The sequence below is a fragment of the Vulpes vulpes genome, chromosome 15, assembly GCF_048418805.1.
Source record: "Vulpes vulpes isolate BD-2025 chromosome 15, VulVul3, whole genome shotgun sequence".
Lineage (NCBI taxonomy): Eukaryota > Metazoa > Chordata > Mammalia > Carnivora > Canidae > Vulpes > Vulpes vulpes.
In genome coordinates this window covers 82,762,754-82,787,447 of record NC_132794.1, presented here as the reverse complement: position 1 = coordinate 82,787,447, position 24,694 = coordinate 82,762,754, and positions in this window count along the sequence as shown.

The window sequence follows — 24,694 nt, the reverse complement described above, 5'->3', positions numbered from 1 at the left end:
AAAGGTCCAGGGCCAGATGGCTTCCCGGGGAAATTCTATCAAATGTTTAAAGAAGAAACAATACCTATTCTACTAAAGTTGTTCTGAAAGATAGAAAGGGATGGAGTACTTCCAAATTAGTTTTATGAGGCCAGCATCACCTTAATTCCAAAACCAGACCAGTACCCCACCAAAAAGGAGAATTATAGACCAATATCCCTGATGAACACAAATGCAAAAACTATCAACAGGATACTAGCCAATAGGATACAACAGTACATTAAGAAGATTATTCACCATGACCAAGTGAGATTTATCCCCGGGATGCAAGGCTGGTTCAACACTCGTAAAGCAATCAACATTATAGATCATAACAACAAGAGAAAAAAACAAGAACCATATGATTCTCTCAATAGATGCAGAGAAAGCATTTGACAAAATACAGCATCCATTCCTGATCAAAACTCTTCAGAGTGTAGGGATAGAGGGAACATTCCTTAGTATCTTAAAAACCATCTACAAAAAGCCCACAGCAAATATCATTCTCAAAGGGGAAGCACTGGGAGCCCTTCCCCTAAGATCAGGAACAAGACAGGGATGTCCACTCTCACCACTCCTATTCAACATAGTACTAAAAGCCCTAGCCTCAGCAGTCAGACAACAAAAACAAATAAAAGCCATTAAAATTGGCAAAAAAGAAGTCAAACTCTCCCTCTTTGCAGATGCCATGACACTGTACATAGAAAACCCAAAAGATTCATGATTGCTAGAACTCATACAGCAATTTGGCAGCGTGGCAGGATACAAAATCAATGCCCAGAAATCAGTGGCATTTCTATATGCTAACAATGAGACTCAAGAAAGAGAAATTAAGGAGTCAGTCCCATTGACAATTGCACCCAAAAGCATAAGATACCTAGGAATAAACCTAACCAAAGAGGTAAAGGATCTATACCCTAAAAACTAGAGAACACTTCTGAAAGAAATTGAGGAAGACACAAAGAGATGGAAAAATATTCCATACTCATGGATTGGAAGAATTAATATTGTGAAAATGTCTATGCTGCCCAGGGCAATTTAGGCATTCAATGCAATCCTTATCAAAACATCATGGACTTTCTTCAGAGAATTGGAACAAATCATCTTAAGATTTGTGTGGAATCAGAAAAGACCCCGAATAGCCAGGGGAATAATGAAAAAGAAAACCAGAGCTGGGGGCATCACAATGCCAGATTTCAGGTTGTACTACAAAGCTGTGGTCATCCAGACAGTGTGGTACTGGCACAAAAACAGACACATAGATCAATGGAACAGAATCCAGAATCCAGAAATGGGCCCTCAACTCTATGGTCAACTGATATTCGACAAAGTAGGAAAGACTATCCACTGGCAAAAGGACAGTCTCTTCAATAAATGGCGCTGGGAAAACTGGACAGCCACGTGCAGAAGAATGAAACTAGACCACTCTCTTTCACCATACCCAAAGATAAACTCAAAATGGGTGAAAGGTCTAAATGTGAGACAAGAATACATCAAAATCCTAGAAGAGAACACAGGCAACACCCTTTTTGAACTTGTCCATTGCAACTTCTTGCAAGATACATCTACAAAGGCAGGGGAAACAAAAGCAAAAATGAACAATTGGGACTTAATCAAGGTAAGTAGCTTCTGCACAGCAAAAGAAACAGTCAACAAAACGAAAAGACCAACTACAGAATGGGAGAAGATATTTGCAAATCACATATCAGGTAAAGGGCTAGTATCCAAGCTCTATAAAGAACTTATTAAACTCAATAGCAAAGAAACAAAAAATCCAATCATGAAATGGACAAAAGACATGAACAGAAATTTCACAGAGGAAGAAGACATAGACATGGCCAACACGTACATGAGAGAATGCTCTGCATCCCTTGCCATCAGGGAAATACAAATCAAAACCACAATGTGATACCATCTCACACCAGTGAAAATAGTGAAAATGAACAAGACAGGAAACAACAACTATTGGAGAGGATGTGAAGAAAGGGGAACCCTCTTGCACTGTTGGTGGGAATGTGAACTAGTATAGCCCCTCTAGAAAACTGTGTGGAGGTTCCTCAAAGAGTTAAAAATAGACCTGCCCTACAGCCCAGCAATTGTACTGCTGGGGATTTACCCCAAAGGTACAGATGCAGTGAAGAGCCGAGACACCCGCACCCCGATGTTTATAGCAGCAATGTCCACAATAGCCAAACTGTGGAAGGAGCCTCGGTGTCCATCGAAAGATGAATGGATAAAGAAGATGTGGTCTATGTATACAATGGAATATTACTCAGCCATTAGAAATGACAAATACCCACCATTTGCTTCGACATGGATGGAACTGGAGGGTATTATGCTGAGTGAAGTAAGTCAATCGGAGAAGGACAAACATTATATGGTCTCATTCGTTTGGGAAATATAAAAAATAGTGAAAAGGAATAAAGGGGAAAGGAGAGAAAATAAGTGGGAAATATCAGAAAGGGTGACAGCACATAAGAGACTCCTAACTCTGGGAAATGAACAAGGAGTAGTGGAAGGGGTGGTGGGCGGGGGGGGGGGGGCAGGGGGTTCAGGTGACAGGCACTGACTGGGGCAGGTGGTGGGTGGGGGGGAGTGGTTCGGGTGACAGGCACTGACTGGGGCACTTGATGGATGAGCACGGTGTTATGGTATATGTTGGCAAATTGAACTCCAATAAGAAAATAAATAAATAAATAAATAAATAAATAAATAAATAAATAAATAATAAAATCTTAAAAAAAAAAATGACACTCAACCAACTGAGCCACTCAGGAGCTCCACATTTTCCCCCTTAGTAAGCAAATTTGACTGCCTTTAGAAATTCCAGTGTATTCCAGGCTTCCCTATATAGGTGTTTCTGGGATTCCCTGGGAAATGCTCATAGTACAGAAACCAGTCATTGTCACTCCTAAATCCATCCAATTGCTCTCTGCCCTCTGCCAGTTCATTTCCTGCTGACTCATCTGAACCCCCTGCTTCCCTAGATCTAGCCTCCCTGTAGTTGGATGCCTCATGAGTAGTTTCCCCCAGGTGGGCACAGTCACACCCCTTAATCCCCTCATAATTGCCTGTTGTATGGCCCAAAGGTTTATGAAGGCTTGGGGATTTCAGAAGAAAGTAACAGCAGAGGGAATGCAAACAGAAATGTAGTTCTGACGGCCTTCAAAGCCCCTCCGTGAGGTCATCTATAAGGTCTACCTCTTTCCCCCACTTCCCTTCCAGTGTAGCCCACAGTTTGCTGCTTAACCACTCCCAGGTCAGTGCCCTCAAGCACATCTCTCTTCCCTGGAGTCTAGACCCCAAACCCTAAAGACCACCAAACATCCACATTTCCCCACCTCCTTTCCCACGGATGACTGGGAATATTCATTACCCTGAAGAGAAGAGGTCACAGGAGTAAGGTCTTTGTGGTGTCTCTCCCCATCAGATGGGGGCCCCCAAATGTGCGGTGATCCAATTGAGTAGAAGCCAGCAAGCAGTATGGGCAGTGAAAGCATTCACTGAAGGCAGAAAAAAGGAGATAGTTTATTGAATACACACTGCAAGGAAGCAGTGGGCGGTGGTGAGAGGCTACAGTTATAGGGCAGGGTGAGGGAGTATGGGGAATGTATGGAATGGAATACTCTTTCTGGTAATCTTAGGAACTATACCTTGGTGTAACTGGTCAGTTAGGGCCTATGGCTATTTCGAGGTGGGTCGCTTCATGAACCTGTTTGCATTCAGCTCTGTGGTTGTTGTGGGCCCTTTAACCTTGATCAAGTTTCTTTTGCTTTTGATTTATTTAAATTCAACTAGCCCACATATCATTAGTTTTGGATGTAGTTTTCATTAATTCATCAGTTGGGTATAACACCCAGTGCTCATCCCATCACATGCTCACCCATCACCCAGTCACCCCAAGTTTCCATTGCTTAAGCCTGTTGCCTAAATGCGGCCTCTACAAGGTTTCTTTGAAGGCTCTAGAATAAATCAGAACTTTGAGATTTACCAATATACATTTTCCTAATTCAAGGTGTTTCATTGTTCATGATACCAATTGTGGAACAAAGTGCCCAGGCCCAGGGTGGACTACACCAGTTCCAGCCTGTTCTATTTCACATTCTCTGTGGTACTGTTGGGTGAGGAGAACATCAGGCCTCCACACAGGCCTCTCTCTCATGCTGGCTCTTCCATTTCATCTCTGCCGCTGAGAGACACACATTCCTGTGCCACATGCGCTCGTGATATGAATAGGACATTAAAATTCCACACTTAGGAAGAAACATTTCTCTGTTGGCTATATAAACTGTAGAAACCTAGATCTCTTTTTAAAAAATCTGCCCCATTTACATTTCTTTTTTTTAATAATAAATTTATTTTTTATTGGTGTTCAATTTGCCAACATAGAGAATAACACCCAGTGCTCACCCAATTTACATTTCTAAACAGAACCTTTGGCTTCAGATGGAACAGAGTGCATCTGGATTTGCATTTTAATTGTTTCCTGGGCTGTGGGTGGGTATCCTATAGCCCTACAACCCACATGAGTGGCTTTTCACAGAAAAAAAGGACTTTACCCCTCAAAGCAAACCCAAGCCACCACCTTTGAAGGGGAAATCTGCTTGCAACTTTTCCACCTTGAAAATAAAACATATCTTTTTTAAAGATTTTGTTTATCTATTCACAAGAGGCAGAGACACAGGCAAAGGGAGAAGCAGGCTTCTTGTAGGGAGCCCTATGCGGGACTCAATCCCAGAACCCCAAATCACGCCTGAGCCAGAGGCAGATGCTCAACCACTGAGCCCCCCAGGCGTTCTGAAAATAAAACATATTAAAGAAGAGCTATGAAGACTAGCCCTACCAGATATTGAAATGCATAATAAAGTTAGAGTAATTAAATCAGCTTATAATCAAGGTAGAAGTAGCAAATCGATGAACAGATTAGAGTCTAGAAATAACCTGCATATGTTTTGAATTTGACGTGTAGGATAGTATTTGGAATTAAAAAGTCAAAATTAGATTATGTAATAAATTATATTTGGGCAACTGGAAATTTGGGAACAATATATATAGTTGGCTCTTCACCTCATGTTTTACACCAAAATAAATTCCAAAAGGGTAAAAAAATTTTATAATTAAAGAATTAAGTAATAATAGTGCTGGAAGAAAAATACCAGTAATTTAAAAGATAATTTGGAATGGGAAAGTGCTTGAGGTCTGACATAAAACCCAGATGTTATAAAGCAAAAGATTGATAAATCAGGTTATATTTTTTGAAATGTGAAAACTTCAGGATTATAATAATACTGTAAACAAAGTACAAACAGTTCAAAGGATGAAGTAGGAAAAAATGTGAAGGTATATGATAAAGACATAGTAATTTCATATATATATATACACACACATATATATACACACACGTGTGTATATATATATACATATATATATATATATATATATATATATATATATTCTTACAGATCAGGAAGAGTAAATGAACAATCCAAAAGAAAATGGCTGAGGGATATGAACAAGTAATTCATGAAGGAAATGTGTTTCTGGGTATGTATCTGTATGTGTACAAATAGGGCATTATAAAATACACTTAGGATTTATAATGAGTGGTTATATTCCCAATTTTATTCATAATTAAAGAAATGGAAAGTAAAACAATAAAATACAATTTTTGTCTGCTGGTGAATGCTGCATGTTGGCAAGGATGTGGAAAAGCCAACATTTTACTTTCAGTTACTATTGTTGAGAGCAATATGATTTCATCTATCTAAATTTATAATATACATACTTTTTTAAGGCAAGGATTCCACTTCTAAGTTATGCCTGTATAGGTACGCAAAGATGTATGTACAAATAATTTAACTGCAGCATGGCTTGTGATAACAACTGCAAGTTACCTCATGGTCACTAATGAGAGGACTCATTAAATTATGGTCTGCCCCACCCATATTTAGTTCTTAAGAAGAATGAATTAGATCTGAGTGTACCGACATGGAAAGTGTCCAAATATATTAAGTTAAACAAGCAAGTGATGAAGCAGGATGCTCTGTGTGATTCCCTGTGAATACTTTCAAAAGTATTACATTCAGATACAACTGCATGTGTGTAAATCATTTCTTGAAGGATATGAGGTAAACCGTGGAGTGTGGTTACTTGTGGCCAGGGCAAGCAGTGAGCACAGGAGGCTGGTTAGGTGGACCAGGAGAGGAATTTTGCCTTTCACAGGATACCATTCTGCATCACCGAAGATTTCCCTCTGAATATGTAATATTTTTACAATAGATCTCGGATGTAATCTTGGCTAGGGCAGCGAATTATCTGCCAGAGGCGTAGGTGTTTGTGTTTGCCTGGAGGTTGAGGAAGCCAGATGGGGTAAGGCGCACCCGTGATCACTTCAGAAAGGACTTCTTTACCCTTTGCCATCCTAAGGAATGCAGTGTCCCCAGCACCTCTGGTCAGCCCTGGGGAGAAACGGGAATGTCTCCAAGGAACATCATGGCCATCTTCCCTCCTCTCTAGAGGCCTTTCCTTCACCACAGCTCTGCCCTGCTGTGGTGTGGTGCCGAGTGTGCTCCCTGCACAGTTCTTCCTCTCTGGGCCCTACGGAACCACACTGGGTTTGGTACTGGCCTGTCACTGTACTGAGCCACACCTCCCTCTTGCAGAGGGACGGTTCAGGAGAGTAGCCATTGGAACTGAGGAGACTCGGCCTAACTACCTCTACTAGGCTCCAGTGCTGAGGTTCTGGAACGGAGAGAACTACCCCACGTCTAAGTACTGTAAATACGCTCCGCATTAGGAAACATTAGAGTCGCTTAATGGCAACAGCTTGAGAGCTGCTGAGGGAGCATTAGGAGAAAGGAAAAGTCTTTGATGTACCTGCATTTGCTATCACTGTGGAGACCAAGTCCTTCCTGAAGGAGCTCTGGTGTTTGACAACTCATGAATGTTTTGTCTTTCCTCCCTCCCCTTTCTTCTCCGGGAAGCCAGACATCGTCCTCCCAGCTGAATTTTTGTGACTGCCTGAAGAAGTGTCTGCTGAATATTCTTTCAGCTTTATTTCCCTTTCTTCTGTATCCAAAGCAGCATTTAGGCTCCAATCAGTGGTGTGGAAATGACAGGATTCTCATGACAGGATGGGAGGCTAAGGACCTGGCAAGTTTCAGTATCGGTGGGTCAGTGCCCTCCAGGAGGAGCTGGATGGGACTTCAGTTAGACTTTGCTGGAGAGGAGGGTGCTCTATGCTCTGGGCTCCCCGGGCACCGAGGGTAGCTGCCTCTCGCCTGCACATTTTCTCCATCCAGGATATGTCCTTGAGAACTCACTACCCAGAGTTGCAGTCACTCGTTTGAGGTGCAGAGCTCCTGGTGGGTGTGGAAATGCCGGGGTGTAGAAGCCAGATGCCGTGTGTGCTACAAGGTGGGCATGTATGTGGGCTTCGGATAGGAAAAACTGAGACCAATTATACTATTTCTTCTTTGGGCTCTGGCTCAGGAGGCTTCCTGGTACAGATGGCTTGCTGGGAAGGAGTAGACTCTTAGTCCCTCTCCATGTTAGGCCTTGATGTCCCTGCATGGTCACACGGTGGGGGGGGGGGGAGTGTGTGTGTGTGTGTGTGTGTGTGTGTGTGTGTGTGTGAGAGAGAGAGAGAGAGAGAGAGAGCGAGAGAAACAGATGGGGAAAAAGTGATAGAACTAGAGATACACTGAGAGAGAGATTTATACTATATGTGAATTAATTCAGTCAAATGAATTTTTGCCATTTGTTTGTCAGGTAAGAGCTTATTATGCAAACTCTATTAATCAGAGTCTAAGCTAACTTCTGATAAAATTGCTTAGTTTGTTTCTGAAATCAAAGAGTGTTCTCCAAACCATCTTATTGGTAACTGTGCTATTCTTGGGGACAGTTGTGTTAAAGCCAAGGAATTCAGAACATCTGCCTCCCACCTATCCAGCCCCAACCCCCCACTCTCCCTGAAATTTTCTCTGGGAAAGCACAGCCAAATGGAACACATGGAAAATAAATGGCTAAAACCACATGTTTGGCAGTTGGTTTTGGGCTTGAAGTCTCATTCCACAGAATTTCAGTAAAGCCAACTGGACTATATGAGTACAATGTTTCATTTTCCCCAAACTAGTTACACCCAGTCCATCACCCACCAGCTGCCTGGGAATGGAAGGACAGGGGAGAGAGAGAGAGAGGAGAGACCAGGGGAAAAAATTAATTGTTTCCAATCCGATGCCTGAGATGGCCACTAAACTGCATCTGGAGACATGGGCTTGGGCTTGGCTGTTGTCCAAGAAGAGGGAGTAGGGATCCCTGGGTGGCGCAGCAGTTTGGCGCCTGCCTTTGGCCCAGGGCGCCATCCTGGAGACCGGGGATCGAATCCCACATCAGGCTCCCGGTGCATGGAGCCTGCTTCTCCCTCTGCCTGTGTCTCTGCCTCTCTCTCTCTCTCTCTCTCTCTCTGTGACTATCATAAATTAAAAAAAAATTAAAAAAAAAAAAGAAGAGGGAGTAGAGCAGTTCAGAGAACAAGCCTTGGGTCCACTTCCCACTCCAGCTGCACACCTGAGAGCAGGAAAGGAAAGCTACTTCCAAGTGCATTCCACTCCCAAGTGAGCATTCCCCTTATGGTGCCCCTGCCTCATGCTGAAATTGGCCCCATCAGTGTTCTAGAGTCTGACAACCCCACCAGTTCACATGGTCACCCCTGGTTCCAGTGGCATTTGCCATAGGAAGGGGAAGAGGTGAAGAAGCCCGTGTGTGAAGAGGGTGGAGGGAGTAGAAGAAGGAGTCTCTAGAATTTGAGGCTTCTGGAGAAAGAAATCACCCAGTCCCATCCACGCAGTCTAGAGATGAGGGAATTTATTTAAATGGAGTGAATTCCGCTAGCAGGACCAGCTTTAGAGTCAACATCTTTGGCCTGGACACCTTCACTTGCCCTAAATCACTTGTATAAGTGAAAGGCACTGAAGTCACCGCAAATCTCAGGAGACAGAAGAGCTCAGCTGGGAAATCACACACTGTACAGGTCTACCTCCTCCTCTGGGATCCATCATAAAAACAAATATTCTACCCACTGACAGACTATCCCTGTTTCATAATCGTGACATTTGATTTTATGATGCAAATTTATATGTTTATAAGCATTTTTTTTCCTGAGCCTATCACATAGTTCTGGACAGTGTAGAGAAGAATTGTCAATAAATTAGAGCTAGCAATGGGTATTTTACTTTTTAGTTTGGGCTTCCAGGTCATGCCCATTGAAGTATGTAAACAACCAACTATGTGTGAGATGTGGTGGTTTTAAAAGCTTACAATCACTTTTTCACGCACCGCTGTCCTCATTCAGCGAGCCCGTGGAGATGGAAAAGGTAGAATCTTCCCTACATAATGGCTGTTCTTCAGAATAATTTCATAAAAATAGACCTAGTGCAGCCCAATTATTTCTACTCTTGTCTGAAAAGCAAGTGAAGGGTCTGAAGCATGCCTTCAGGAACCAGTCCCGGGGGTGGAGTTGGCATTGCTGTGATTCTCTTTATATTTCTGATTATGAAGCCTATTTAAGAAAATACCCAGAGAAGGTTTTGGAAGAGAAGCCATGAGGTAGAAGGAGATGGTGAGTGAGTAAGGAAAACTTGCTCTATGTAACCCGCTGAGCTGCAATTGGACCACTATACAACCCAACGAAATCATTATAGATGGAGACTCCAGAATTTCACAGTTCTGTTAAAACCTATTAATCTGGGCAGCCTCGGTGGTGCAGCGGTTTAGCGCCACCTGCAGCCCGGGGTGTGATCCTGGAGACCCAGGATCAAGTCCCACGTCGGGCTTCCTGCATGGGGCCTGCTTCTCCTCTGCCTGTGTCTCTGCCTCTCTCTCACTCTCTCTGAATAAATAAATAAAATAAAAAAACTATTAATCTCTGGTTCAAGCTAGAGCAAGATCTAGCTTATTCTTCATTTGACAGAGAAGTTGAGGTACATCTTTACCTCAGTGGTATAGAGAGGCAATGAAGTTGTCCTCCTATTTAATAGTGTCTGTGGCTGTAAATTGGTCAAAAAATTGTATCCTACACTCCTATTCTTTCCAATATAAGGGTCAAGATTTTACCTTCTGCATAAGTCAACAGTAGGGCACGTGAAATGGTAACATGAGAAATCTTAGAATTCGGATCCAGACTTGGGAGTTTAAGTTCTGAACTCACCACTTCTTATATAAGGAGACCCTGAGCAAGTTATCCCTTTTCTGCTAAGCTTTCCTCACTTGGAAAAGAGGGATCTGCTTCACCAATGTCAGAGAATAGATGCGATGATTATATGAGAGAGCAGGAGCATGATAGTGCTAGCACAGAGGCTCACACCTGTTTAGCTCAGTAAATGCTGGTGGTTAAATATCTTAGCTTCTAGTTCATTGTATGAATTTAAAAGTATTTGCCTCATTTCCCATCCTTTCCTCCTTGAATCAAATAGTCTATCTCTTGGGCAGCCCTGGTGGCGCAGCAATTTAGTGCTGCCTGCAGCCCAGGGTGTGATCCTGGAGACCCGGGATCGGGTCCCATGTTGGGCTCCCTGAATGGGGCCTGCTTCTCCCTCTGCCTGTGTCTCTGCCTTTCTCCCTCTCTGTCTGTGTCTATCATGAATAAATAAATAAAATCTTTAAAAAAATAGTCTGTGTCTTAGGACGACATTCCTTGTGTGTGCAATAATCTTTTTAAGCTAATTAACTATTTTTATCTGCAACACATCTTTTATATTTTATGACTTATATCACCATATAGGCATAGATATTTTCTGTGACTAAGTCAGATCCCCTTAGCACAGGAAACAAAATTCCTGAGTGGGACACAAAGTCCAAGAGGCTCCTGAATGTGTTGATACTAGGATAACACACTAGATCAGAGTCTTCAAGGTATAGAAAAGTCAAGAGCTCTTGTCATTAAAACTATTTGGAAAGGCAGTCTGAGAATAATAGAAATAAGGATTCCTGGCTTAAAAACAAACTAAGTATTTCTGGAAACCACATCCATTCTTTCATTTAGTGAAATGTATTCTCTTTATGAGCATAACACAGCTGACTTCCCAATGCTATGGTGATGAGCTCTACTCTTGCCAGGGTTCACTTGGCACATTGCTAGAAGATATCATAATTCTTTTCTGAGAGTTCAATGACCTGTGGAGGACACAGAATGTTTAAAAGAAAAATTGGTAATCATCTAACCCATGTGCTTTTAGTGATAAAAATATTATATGAGAATGAACCTGAGAATGAAGGAGTATTCACCATGTTTTCACTCCACCCTTTTCAACCATCTACTCAGCATTTCCTTATACCCAGGCATTCTGCTAGCCCTCTTGTTCTCATAGAATTCTTACAACAACCCTTGGAGGCATTAAAAAAATACCTCGATTTTAAACACAAGGGAACAGAGGTTAAGAGACATTTAGAATGCAGCTTATTAATGGTGGAGCTCAGATCTGAAATTACATCTGACCCCAAAGATCAAATTCTTAATCATTATACTGCATGACTTTGCAAATGAGTTTGAGGTACATTCTTTGGGTGGATGGACCTCTCATCTTCAACCAGTGATCAGATACTGATATTATAGTCAGTAAGTCCTGGGGCTGCTGAAATAGTCTTGGAGGTATAAGTTTGAGCAAAGATTTCCCTTGTCTGTTATGCTTTTGTAACATAAATTCCACAGAAGGAATTCTAGAAAAAAAATTGCACAAGGGTTCTACCTGTTTCCCTCAAACCAGGAATGGAACCAGACACAGAGAACTCCATTGTCCTAACTCATTCACGGACTGACTGTTACTCAGCGTATTCAGTGCCTACTCTCTGCTGGGCATGTTTCTAGGCACCTGCAACATGTAAGTGAGCAAGGTAAATAAGGCTCAGTCTCTCCTTATATTCTGGTTTATAATCTAGGCTCTGGAAGCTCCAGAATCATCCCAGCTTTCCAAAGAGAAATGGCATTGGCTACTTTGAAACTCTGCAGTGGAGATAGCCCAATGACTTGATTGCTTTTGTAGATTACAGTGAAATTTCTGCCTTGTTCCTTGGGTCTAAGCAAATATCAAAAATACTGAAAGGGGTGAAACCCCTTTGTTTCTATCAACAAATCCATACTGATTGGATGTAGTGGGATTAAATGGGTTCAGGATCCTTCCCCCTCCAGGTTTGCTGCTCTGTGTATCATTTGTGACCAATTGCTTTTGGTATTCACTGGATTCTTAAATCATCATAACTGTAAGTATAAATGGGAGCCTTAACTGTTGTTTACTCCTGCCCTGGAAAGTCAGATAAATGTGTCCAAAGGTTCTCTGCTGGACAAACATTATAATAATTATTATAAGAAGTGTTTTTTTTCCCAGTCCCCCTCCAAAAACAAATGAAAAACCCAAACTCAGGGTTGTCTGCAATCCACCCTCTCCATGAACCCTCAGGTAATTTTCTGACCATTTCTTTCTTTAGCTCTGAGGCCAGGAAGAAGAAAACAGTCAACTTTAAGTTTCTATTCTGAGAAACAGTTGGAATAGAGTGGGTCAGCTCAGGGGTTCTGAAGCTGGAAGGCTTGGATCCAAATGTTTGACTTAGCCTCTAACTAGCTGTGTGACTTCGGCCAGGCACTTTACTTCTCTGTGCTTCAGGATTCTCACATGTAAAACACAGATAATAAGAATAGTACCTATTTCATCATTTCCTTGTGAAGATAGATGAGTAAAAACATGTAAACCATTTAGAAAGTTGCCTGGCCAGAGAAGAATGTTCAACCAAAGTTAGCTGTCATTGATTACGGGGCTCATTGTGTTGTGAAGCCTCTGATCATCCTGACTTCTCTGTACTATGTCCTCTCAGACTTATACCGATTGGTCCCTACAATAAACCATGTTCTGAAGTTTAGTCTGAGAATTCTCTGACCTGCTCTGTTTCTCAAACCCAAAGGGCGTTGTCTATGAGATGCTCCCATCCTGAGGTTCAAGGGCAGAGGGGGATGGTGGCAGGGACAGAAATGATGTGCGCTGTTTCCTGTTTCCAGCACCAAATGGGCACTGCTTCAACAAACCATTGATTAAATTAGTTTCATCATTTGGGGAGCTAACTTGGGAGCTGAAACACAAACCGAGGAACTTATTGTTCCATTTGGCCATTTGAGGCCATTTGTTACCTCGAATTTGCCTAGGCTTTAAAATGTGGCAAATTTTATTTTGGAGACAGAGGTCTGTATGGGTATGGTTTAGGTAAGAGGCTCACTTAAAATGCACAAGATAGTTGCACAAGATACTAGGGAAGTGGTATGTAACTGTGTTTAAAAACTACTGCTCTTTTGAAATGTTCAGGGCAAGGCCCCCTGGAAGCAGTCGTCCTTGCTAAGCACTGTGGAGGGCTACAGTGGGCAAGAAGAGGATGGCCCTTTGAATGAACCAGACACTTGGTTCCTTAATAAGGTTCTGGGGCGGGGAGATGAGAATGGCTAGAATGACCATTTAGGAGACACTTGGGGATCTCAGAAGTCTCCGTTATTCTGTTTCTGATGCAGAAATATCCCCACGGATGACAGAATCCACACAAACAGATCAGGGTTCTCTATCCGCAGCATGAATATTCAATGAGAACTGGCCTCAATTTAACTTCTTCAGCAGGAGGAGGCACCATGTGTTATAACATGCAGGCTGCTAATAGCTAGGAGGGGAGTTCTGGCCCAAGGCAAGGAGGGTTTTTCTTTTCTTTGCTTTTATTCTTTTTTCTTTTCTTTTCTTTTCTTTTTTCTTTTCTTTTCTTTTCTTTTCTTTTTTCTTTCTTTTCTTTTCTTTCTTTTCTTCTCTTCTCTTCTCTTTTCTTTTCTTTTCTTTCTCTTTTTCTTTTCTTTTTTTTTTTTTTTAGCAAATGAAAATTTCCCTGTGCCAAGTTTTAATTAAGTGGTAATGGAAACAAAACTTAGTGACAAGAGGTACTGTTTTCACCCAACTGTTTTTATTTCAGTTTTGTTTCCACGTACTTATTGGGTGACTGACGGTTACTTATCCCTTGCTGCCTTAGTTTCCTAATATTTAAAATGATATTAATATTGGCATTTCTTGCTTGGGGTTTTTATCAGGATTAAATGGATTGATAAATGAAAAATGCTTAGAAGAGGGACGCTTGGGTGGCTTGGTTGTTTAAACATTTGCCTTCTGCTCAGGTCATGATCCCAGGCTCCTGGGATCGAGCCCAGTGTTGTATTCCCTGCTCAGTGAGGAGCCTGCTTCTCCTTTTCCCTCTGCCTGCTGCTTCCCCTACTTGTGCGCTCTTTCTTTCTCTCACTCTCAACCTCTGTTAAATAAATTAATTAAATCTTAAAAAAAAGAAAAGAAGCAGCAGCATGGAAGTATGCTCTATCTCATTTTCCTTACCGACTTATGCTATCTGGGAAATTTCTTGGTCTGGACAACACACCCCGAGCTGGCTTAGGTCTTTCAGGAAGGGAGTAGTCTGTGTAGGGCTGATCTTTTCTTTTTAAACCTATCAAGTGATAGCAAGCATCTTTCATGCACAAAGAAAAACCCTAACTGAACTAAATGACTTGTTTTCTTCATCAGTATCACTTATTCCCCACAAGGGACATTAGGAAACCATTTTTGGCTATTATATAGACTACTTGAAATTTTAGATGAAGGTCTGAACTTTAGAGATTCAGTAGCACAATAAGGATACATGAAAAGCATGCCTCTCCTTTATCTATAATAATTCTCTACTTATCATTATTGGAGAGATGTACAGGTTGCTCTGTTCCTGTCATATCTGTCTTAAAAGAATGGTTGGCAGACTTAAAGTGGTAAAATAGCTGAAAAAAATAGCCAAGATGTATTCTGATTAAGCAAACTGCTGAGCCAAATTTTGTTTCACAGGAACAGAAGGAGGTAGGCTCTCTTCTCCTTATATCAAGGCTTCAGATAAAGTGATCAAAAATCCTTGTTTTCACCTTCTTGTACCAGCTGCTTTGAGGTTTGGGCTCCTACCAAGAGCAGCAAAACGTAGGGAGAGGGAGTCCTGTTTTTCTCCAGAGAATGATGAGAGGGAAATAAGATGGTGAGTCAGCAGGCCAGCAGGCATCCACTGCATGGGAATTCTCAGCCCTGCTCACTCCCTCCTCCACCTGGTGTTCAGGCTGTCCCTGGATTAGCATCTATTGCTGGATGCTCTGCACCAGACTTGACAGTGAAGTTCTAGGTTCCCTGCCCCAACCTCCTGAAATTCTTGGCACTGACTGTGATCTATGGTCTACTGAGAAATAGCAGAAACTACATGAGGAACACAGGGACCAAAAGTATGGAACTCCCTGTGCCTAGGGCCCTATGATGATGCAGTACAAAAGTTGACAAACAGGACTTGAAGTATTACCTAATAGTGATGCGTTAAAATAACAAGGTTAAAGTATTGGTTCCTGCCACCAATATAAACTGGTCAGCATTAATTAGGATAGGGGGAATTGAGGGAACTAACCAATAATGAAGAATAAGTATTTATAATTACTCAGAGTAATTGCAATCATACAGTATGGAAGACTTGCCACTCAGGCATGGGCATACCGCCACTCAGCCTTTCTCAGCTGAGCACAGAACATGATTTGGGTGACTATTTTTGCTGTGTTCCTAAGGATGACACAGAACATTCTAGATGCAGATGAGAGAAGTTAATTTCCGACATACAGTAGATGCTTCAGGGCACTAGAGCTTGATTCTCTCAGGTTAAGAGAGGGTCCCCATTGTTCTTGCATTTCAAGGATATGTTATCTTTTTTTTTTAACTGTTTTAAGTTTTTATTTACATTCTAGTTAGTTAACATGTAGTGTAATATTAGTTTCAGGAGTAGAATTCAGTAATTCATCATTTACATTTAACAGCCAGTGCTCATCACAAGTCTTCCTTAATCCCTATCACTCATTTAGCCCATCCCCCCCACCTCCAGCAACCCTGTTTGTTCTCTGTAGTTTGAGTTTCTCTTATGATTTCCCTCTCTCTCTCTTTTTATTTTCTTTCCATCATGTTCATCTGTTTTGTTTCTTAAATTCCACACATGAATGAAATCATATAGTATTTGTCTCTGACTGACTTATTTTGCTTAGCATAATACACTCTAGTTCTATCCATGTCATTGCAAATGGCAAGATTTCATTCTTTTTTATGGCTGAGTAATATTCCATTGTTTATATATATACCACTTCTTTTTTTTAAAAAAAAGATTTTCTTTATTTATTCATGAGAGACATAGAGAGAGAGGCAGAGACATAGGTAGAGGGAGAAGTAGGTTCCCTGCGGGGAGCCTGATACAGGACTCAATCCCAGGACCCCAGGATCATGACCTGAGCCAAAGGCAGACGCTCAACCACTGAGCCACCCAGGTGCCTCTACATATATATATTTTTTAAATCTATTCATCAGTTGATGGGCATTTGGACTCTTTTCATAATTTGACTATTGTTGATAATGCTGCTATAAACATCAGGGTGCATGTGCCCCTTTGATTCAGTATTTCTGTATCCTTTGGGTAAATATCTAGTAGTGCATTTGCGGGATCATAGGGTAGCTCTATTCTTAACTTTTTGAGGAACTGTTTTCCAGAGTGGCTGTACCAGTTTGCATTCCTACCAACAGTGTAAGAGGGTTCCCCTTTCTCCATACCCTCGACAACACCTCTTGTTTCCTGTGTTGTTAATTTTAGCCATTCTGACAGGTGTGAGGTGGTATCTCATTGCAATTTGATTTGTGTTTTCCCTGATGATGAGTGATGTTGAGCATTTTTCCATGTGTCTGTGGGTCATCTGTATGTCTTCTTTGGAAAAATGTCTACTCATGTCTTCTGCCTATTTCTTAACTGGATTATTTGTTTTGGGGTGTTGAATTTATAGACTTTGGATACTAATTCTTTAATCAATAAGTCATTTGCAGATATTTTCTCTCAGTCTCTTGGTTGCCTTTTAGATTTGTTGATTGTTTCCTTTATTTTTCAGAAACTTTTTATCTTTTTTTTTTTTTTAATTAATTTTTATTGGTGTTCAATTTACCAACATACAGAAAAACACCCAGTGCTCATCCCGTCAAGTGTCCACCTCAGTGCCCGTCACCCATTCCCCTCCAACACCCGCCCTCCTCCCCCTCCACCACCCCTAGTTCGTTTCCCCGAGTTAGGAGTCTTTATGTTCTGTCTCCCTTCCTGATATTTCCCAACATTTCTTCTCCCTTCCTTTATATTCCCTTTCACTATTATTCATATTCCCCAAATGAATGAGAACATACACTGTTTGTCCTTCTCCGACTGACTTATTTCACTCACACAGGCAGTAACCTCTTTGACCTCAGCCATAGCAATTTCTTACTAGACACATCTCCTGAGACAAGGGAAACAAAAGCAAAAATGAACTTCATTTGCTACTGGGACTTCATCAAGATAAAAAGTTTCTTTTGTTTCCACAAAGGCAAAAGAAACAAAAGAAACTTTTTATCTTGATGAAGTCCCAGTAGCAAATGAAGTTCATTTTTGCTTTTGTTTCCCTTGTCTCAGGAGATGTGTCTAGTAAGAAATTGCTATGGCTGAGGTCAAAGAGGTTACTGCCTGTGTTGACCTCTAGGATTTGATGGATTCCTGTCTTACATTTAGGTCTCTCATCCATTTTGAGTTAATTTTTGTGTATCATGTAATGAAGTGGTCCAGTTTCATTCTTTGCTTGTTGCTGTCCAATTTTCCCAACAGCATTTGTTGATAAGACTATCTTTTTTCCCTTTGGATATTCTTTCCTGCTTCATTGAAGATTAATTGACCATATAGCTGTGAGTCCATTTCTGGGCTTTCTATTCTTAAAGATGTATCTTTTTTTTTTTTTTAGATTTTGTTTATTTATTCATGAGAGACACAGAGAGAGAGAGAGAAAGAGAGGGAGAGAGAGAGAGAGAGAGAGGGAGGCAGAGACACAGGCAGAGGGAGAAGCAGGCTCCATGCAGGGAGCCCCACGTGGGACTCGATCACGGGTCCCTAGGATCAGGCCCTGGGCCGAAGGCCACACTAAACCGCTGAGCCACCCAGGCTGCTCAAAGATGTATCTTTTTCAAAGATAGTACTGTAGATAGCCCATGGTTGGGAATGCCTGTTTGGTCAGGGAGTAAACTATATTTCTCTCATCCCCTGACCTAGGGCAGGTTTCAGAGTTCGTATAATTGTGAGCTACCATTTGTTCATTCACTCAACAAATAACTATTCATCTCTTTTCCTTTTCTAGGCACTGGGCCAAGAATAGGGCATATAATGATGAACAAGAAACAGATACAAACAAATAAGTGATGATCCATGCTATGTTGGGGAAAAACTCAAAGGAGCCAGAAAAAAAAAAAAACACATAAAATGATGGATTTGGGAGCATGGGTGGCAAATGTGTTGGGAGGTAGGCAAACTTTAAAAAGGGATACTAAGCATACACGAACATTGTTGACTCAGCTTGGCTGATGCACCTCTCTGGCGGGTGGTGGTACTCAGGCAATGTTTATGCACTTATGTACAGAAAAAAATGTTATCTCTCTGCCTCACAGGTATTTTATAAGTACAAGTAATTCCTTCTGAGGGTCACTGCCACGATGCTGGAAATCACTGCATTGCCAGTAAACAGTAAAGAGCCTAGGACATAGCGGGGATGCAATTATGTTGAATAACAACACTAGTGAATAAATGAAAGGCACTTTTAGAACAATAGGATGTTGAATTTATGGTGTCATAAACTAAATCAGTTCCGCATTTGTCTATTTATTGTTGAATTTTTGGCAATAATAAAACAACTTAATTTTCTTCTCGATCTTATTTGTTGAAATTAAGGCAATCACAGAGAACATAAACTCCTAAAAAAAGGTTGTACTTCCCTTTCCTGTAAAAGGAAAAAACCTTCCAGATTGTGGTGTAGCATGTCTTGCATGTGTGTTGAGTTCAGCTATGTTGCTTTAATTCCAGAAGTTGTATACTTCTGAGATGATAACAGTATCAGACATCTACCCTTGGAATACTTTCCAATTCCAATTTATTTCTATATTTAAAGAGCTTGCAATATCTTAGAGCTTTTCTTTTACCTTTAAACAGCTCTAAGGCTTGTGACACAGTTTTCCCCTCTACTTCTAAAGGGTCTGTGCATTGTATGAAGCAATCATTTTGACGTTACTTGAATTTATTTTAGAACAAGAAAAATCACATATTTATTAATCTGATAGAATAATATGTAAAAAATTAACTTATAGAAGATCAGCAAGGGGATCCCTGGGTGGCTCAGTGGTTTAGCACCTGTCTTCGGCCCAGGGCATGATCCTAGATTCCTGGGATCAAATCTCACATCGGGCTCCCTGCATGGAGCCTGCTTCTCTCTCTCTCTCTCTCTCTCTCTCTCTCTCTCTGTGTTGTGTCTTTCATGAATAAATAAATTAAAAGAAAAGAAGAAGATCAACAATTTGAGACATCACTAGGACTGCTGCAAGATGGTTAATTTCAATTGTCAACTTGGTTAGGCTTCTGTGCCCAGGTGTTTAGTCAAACACTAGCCTAGATACTGTTGTGAAGGTATTTTGTAGATGTGATTAACACCTACAGTTGCAATTGATTTTAGATGAAAGAGATTGCCCTTGACAATGTGAATGGCACTTATATAATCAGTTGAATACCTTTGGTACAGAAACTGAGCTTTTGCACCCCGATGTTTCTAGCAGCAATGTCCACAATAGCCAAACTGTGGAAGGAGCCTCGGTGTCCATCAAAAGATGAATGGATAAAGAAGATGTGGTTTATGTATACAAAGGAATATTCCTCATCCATTAGAAACAACAAATACCCACCATTTGCTTCAACGTGGATGGAACTGGACAGTATTATGCTGAGTGAAATAAGTCAATCAGAGAAGGACAAACTTTATATGGTCTCATTCATTTGGGGAATATAAAAAATAGTGAAAGGGAATAAAGGGGAAAGGAGAAAAAATAAGTGTGAAATATCAGAAAGGGAGACAGAACATGAAAGACTCCTAACTCTGGGAAATGAACTAGGGATGGTGGAAGGGGAGGCGGGTGGGGGATGGGGGTGAATGGGTGGTGGGCACTGAGGGGGGCACTTGACGGGATGAGCACTGGGTGTTATTCTGTATGTTGACAAATTGAATACCAATAAAAAATAAATTTATTAAAAAAAAAAAAGAAACTGAGCTTTTAAGGAGAAGAAGGAATTTTGTCCCAAGGCTGTAACATAGAAATCCCATCTGAGTTTCCAGCCTGGTGGTCTCCCCTGTAGATTTTGGACTAAAGACAAACTGTTTCCTGAATTTCTATCTTACTACCTGCCCTAGGAATTTTGGACTTGCCAGCTCCCACATTTGCATAAGCCAGTTTTCTTGAAACAAATATATAACACACACACATATATATACATATATATCTTATTTATATATCACATATATATTTTTTTATATATATATATAAAATCTCTATCTGTATATCTATATATCCATAAATAAATGTTACTCTGCTTTCTGCTTCTTTGGGGAATTCTGACTGATGGAAACTGTTTCATTGTCTTCTGAAATTGTGTCTCCAGTTGGACCAGAGAAAAATTGGTAACAGCTTCTGGACTTCTCCTGCTTTGATGGGAGACTAGAGGACTGAAAACCAGCTGAGACAGTGTGCCACATATCAAGCTGCCCTCTCCCAAAAGGAAAAGAGCTTGGAGCTGGGGAGAAGAACACAGAGCACAACCATTCATATGATTCATCGGCTCTATATTTAGCAAAACAGAAAAATATGGGGAAGATTTTGAACCTTCATAAACAACTCTGGCTTCCTTCTGCTAATCCCATATTTTATTTTATGCTGAGGTACATCCCCACCTTTATAAAAATCAAATTACGCTTTTAGCACTAGTTAGGGATCTCTATGAAGTATGAGTCAGAATGGATCTCAGGATCTCAGGGCAGGATTATTTATTTATTTTTTAAACCAGGACTTTACATAATATTAAGGTAGCTGGAAGCTGAATTATTATTTCCAGAAGAATAGGAAAAACAATGTACCTCAACTGAGCTCCAAGAAATGACATTCATATGAGAACAAGTTCACATATTTAATTCCCAGTTTTGCATAAAAACAAATTTTACAAATGAGGCCAAACCTCAAATTATACTGCCATACAGATATGCCTGTAATGGGGTCCAGGTAAGTGATGTGCATGGCTCAGGACAGACTCCTTTTCATCACTGCAGAAAGCACTGAGATGATGGCTTCCATAGACTCTGGGCTAGGAAGGCCATCCCTCTGTACCAGAAAAAACAATGCTTTACTTCAGTATTAGAACTCTTAGAACAGCTTTGACCATTGATCTTGGGGGCTGAAGAAAAGAAAGATATTCATAGAAGTTAATTTCTGCTACCCAAATAGTCTGTAAAGAGTATTCAATAAAGAGTATTTATCAATAGAGAGCATTTAATCATTTTAAACATGTAAATTAGTAAAATTTTGCCTACTAAAAATATTAATATATAAACAATGGTACTTTCTTGCACTTCCACATGGAAAATGGTGGGGATGTGTGATTAGTGCTTGAGTTTGAGCTCTGAAGTTTATCAACCCAAATAATTACCCACTCCCTCTTCCAATTTACTTCATAATCGGGAGGCATCTCTACTATATCGCTTCAATTATAAAAACACACTGTACCACTAAATGAAAACTTGTGTAAGTCAGGTGGACCATAATACAAAATACAAACACAGATGCAAAAGTGCCACAGACACCACACTTCTTGAGGTAAAATATGGTAGGTTTGGACTAGATGATTATGGCCAGACCTTCTTTCACACTCTGGGCCTGCTGCAGCAGCATTCATTCCTTTCTTGTCTTATGTTTTATCAACCTAGATGGGTAGGGTTAGCTCCAGACTCTCTCCCTTTCTTCTTGGGATCTCCTTTCAATACTTTTTTGCCCAAGACCAACTTTTTCCAATAACATGCATCTTACCAACTTCTCGCATACTTACTTTTTCCTGGTTTAAATAAGATCTAAAGAGACCCCTGCAATCTTTGCCTAGGACACACAATTACTACTACTTAAGCCTATACCAGGTGTTACTACCTTACTTGATTGCTGATAACGGCATGGCAAATGTTGAAATTTTATTATTTTAGAGTATGGAAGATTGCTTGAGTTGTCCTAAATTTGGGGGTGGGAGTAAAATGATCTGTAGATAAGAATGAACAATAGAACTGAAATGGATCTCAAGGTATCTAATTACCCTAACTGCTTTCAGGTAGTTTCTAGACCAACTCTGGCAAAACAAATTTTATCTCACATAAACAGTCTAATTAGTTGTTCCTGGACACCCAGGTTGGTGTGAACTCTGTGTTCAAATCTAGGCTCTGGATTTGCCATAATCAATTAGTGATACCTGCCATGGGTGAAGGATAGGATGGTGTGGACATTAATGATATTTCGTTTCCATTTTTTGGGATAAAAAAGATGGATAACTTTTTCAGTTTAAAAAGATTTCAAACACTGAGAAAACATTCCAGGTGAGATAGGTGGGGGGTGGGGGGATTCATCTTGGTACAGAGGAAAGAGGATGTTGACAAATAGCCATATTTTTTGAGTATGATAACTTTTCTGAAAAGCACTAAAATATAATACTGCTCTTGAGATGATAATGTAGACTGTAATAGAAACTTTAAAGGGTAACAGAGTGTCATTGCTTGGTTTTCTAGCTCAGAAGAGCAAAATGCTGAGTGAAATATATAGTAGAAGAAAATTGGCCTTCACAACTGAGTGAAGATGCTCTTTCCGTGTTCAGAAAGCATTCCTGAAATGGACTTTCAGTGATGTAAATTTAAGCATGTAAATTAAAACAAAACAAAACAAAAACTGTTTTGCTGAGAACTCTATGAAACGGCCATTTAATGGGATTTGCCATTTAATAGGAAATCCATTTCCTCGTGAAAACATAGCTTGCTGTTTTTGGTTCAAATATCTTCAGAAAAACTTTTTTGTTGTTTTGTTTTAAAATGTCAATAGCCTATGATTCACTTAGAAATAAAACAGAAGGAGAAGTAAATTTCTTTCAGAGACTTTAGTCTGGAAATATGATTACATTGTAGCAAAGGCCCAACAAAATGTCTGAAGGACTAATGAAGTCTTTGTAAATGCAAGCAAATGGACTTACAAGTCCATCCATAAAATGTGAGTAGTGACAGCAATAATAATCATGACGGAACAAGAAGCTATCATTTGTTATTATGTGCCTGCTTGCTTCCTGACTTCCTTTCCTTCCTTCCACTCCCCATTCCTTCTTTTCTTATTTCCATGGTACTGAGCTCCTACTATGTTCCAGGAACTATATAAAGATCAAGAAACAATGACACCGTGGATCCAGAAAGACAAGGATTCTGATTTCACAGAGTTTATACTCTAGTGGGGGAAAGGCTGGGTATTCACCGTGTATTAACAATAACGTATTGGGTCAGGATGGACTGAGATGTCTGTTTCCCCTTCGGGGGACAAAGGGAAAATCTTATGACTATAAAAAGTGATTTCGGTGTGCAACTAGTCGCTGCTTGTTAATATGAGGAAGGACAAGTGTGTCTTTACTGTGAAATGATCTGGATATCATTTCGCAAGGAATTGGGCCAGATTCATATTAAGAGGAGAAATTAAACTTTTAAAAAATATGTAGACAAGTTATATTTGTCTCTAGAAAGACATTTCACCTTATAAGTGGTTAAGTTTTATTTTGCTATAATGTGCTAACTGCCAACTAATGACTCCAGATTCACTCAGTTTCTCTGTGATGCACATAGGTCTTTCTTGGTTTCCGGAGGGTAGTTAAAGGTGATGAATAGCTATTGTGCTACTGAGTGTTAATTATTAATTAAAGATTTTTACTAAATAGATTAGCCTGTTGTGAATCTAGTATAGCTGGAAGAGTTTTAATAGAGAGAGCATAATTTTGTGGTTTTCAAAGTTGTATATTAATTTAAAAAACACAAAGGACTACTGCAAAATTGAAGATGAACAATCAAAGCCCTTAAAAAGAGAAAGGTAACAGGGCATCTGGGTGGCTCAGTGTGTTAAGTGACCAACTTGATCTCTGCTCAGGTCATGATCCAGGGTTGTGAGATGGAGCCCTACCTCCGGCTGCATGCTGAGCAGTGGAGCCCACTTAAGGCTGTCTCTCCCTCTCCCTTTGTCCCTTTCCTCTCCCCCTTTGTCTCTCCTCCTTGGCACTCCCCCTGCCCCACTCACTCTCTCTCTCTAAAAAAGAAAAGATAAAGGTGATTGTGCATAATGAAAAATTAATACTTTTTGGATTAGTAGATCTAAGAATATCTAAATATCTCAAGACATAAAATGTATATGCTTCTATCTTTTGTTCTCATGGACTTGTGTGAACTGGGCTTTTTAAATAATGCCGCAGTGAAAACAAATATAAGAATAATCTTGGTACTGTACTAGGATCCAAAAAATACCTAATAGAGGATATGTAATAAATAATTAAAAATTCACTTCTTATATTAAAATATTTTATATCCAAAGTTTATAACAAAAAGTAAGATTAAACATATTATTTTAATTTTAAGATGATTGAAATTCTCTAATATTTTTATTACTTTATAAGATAAAATATACTGAGT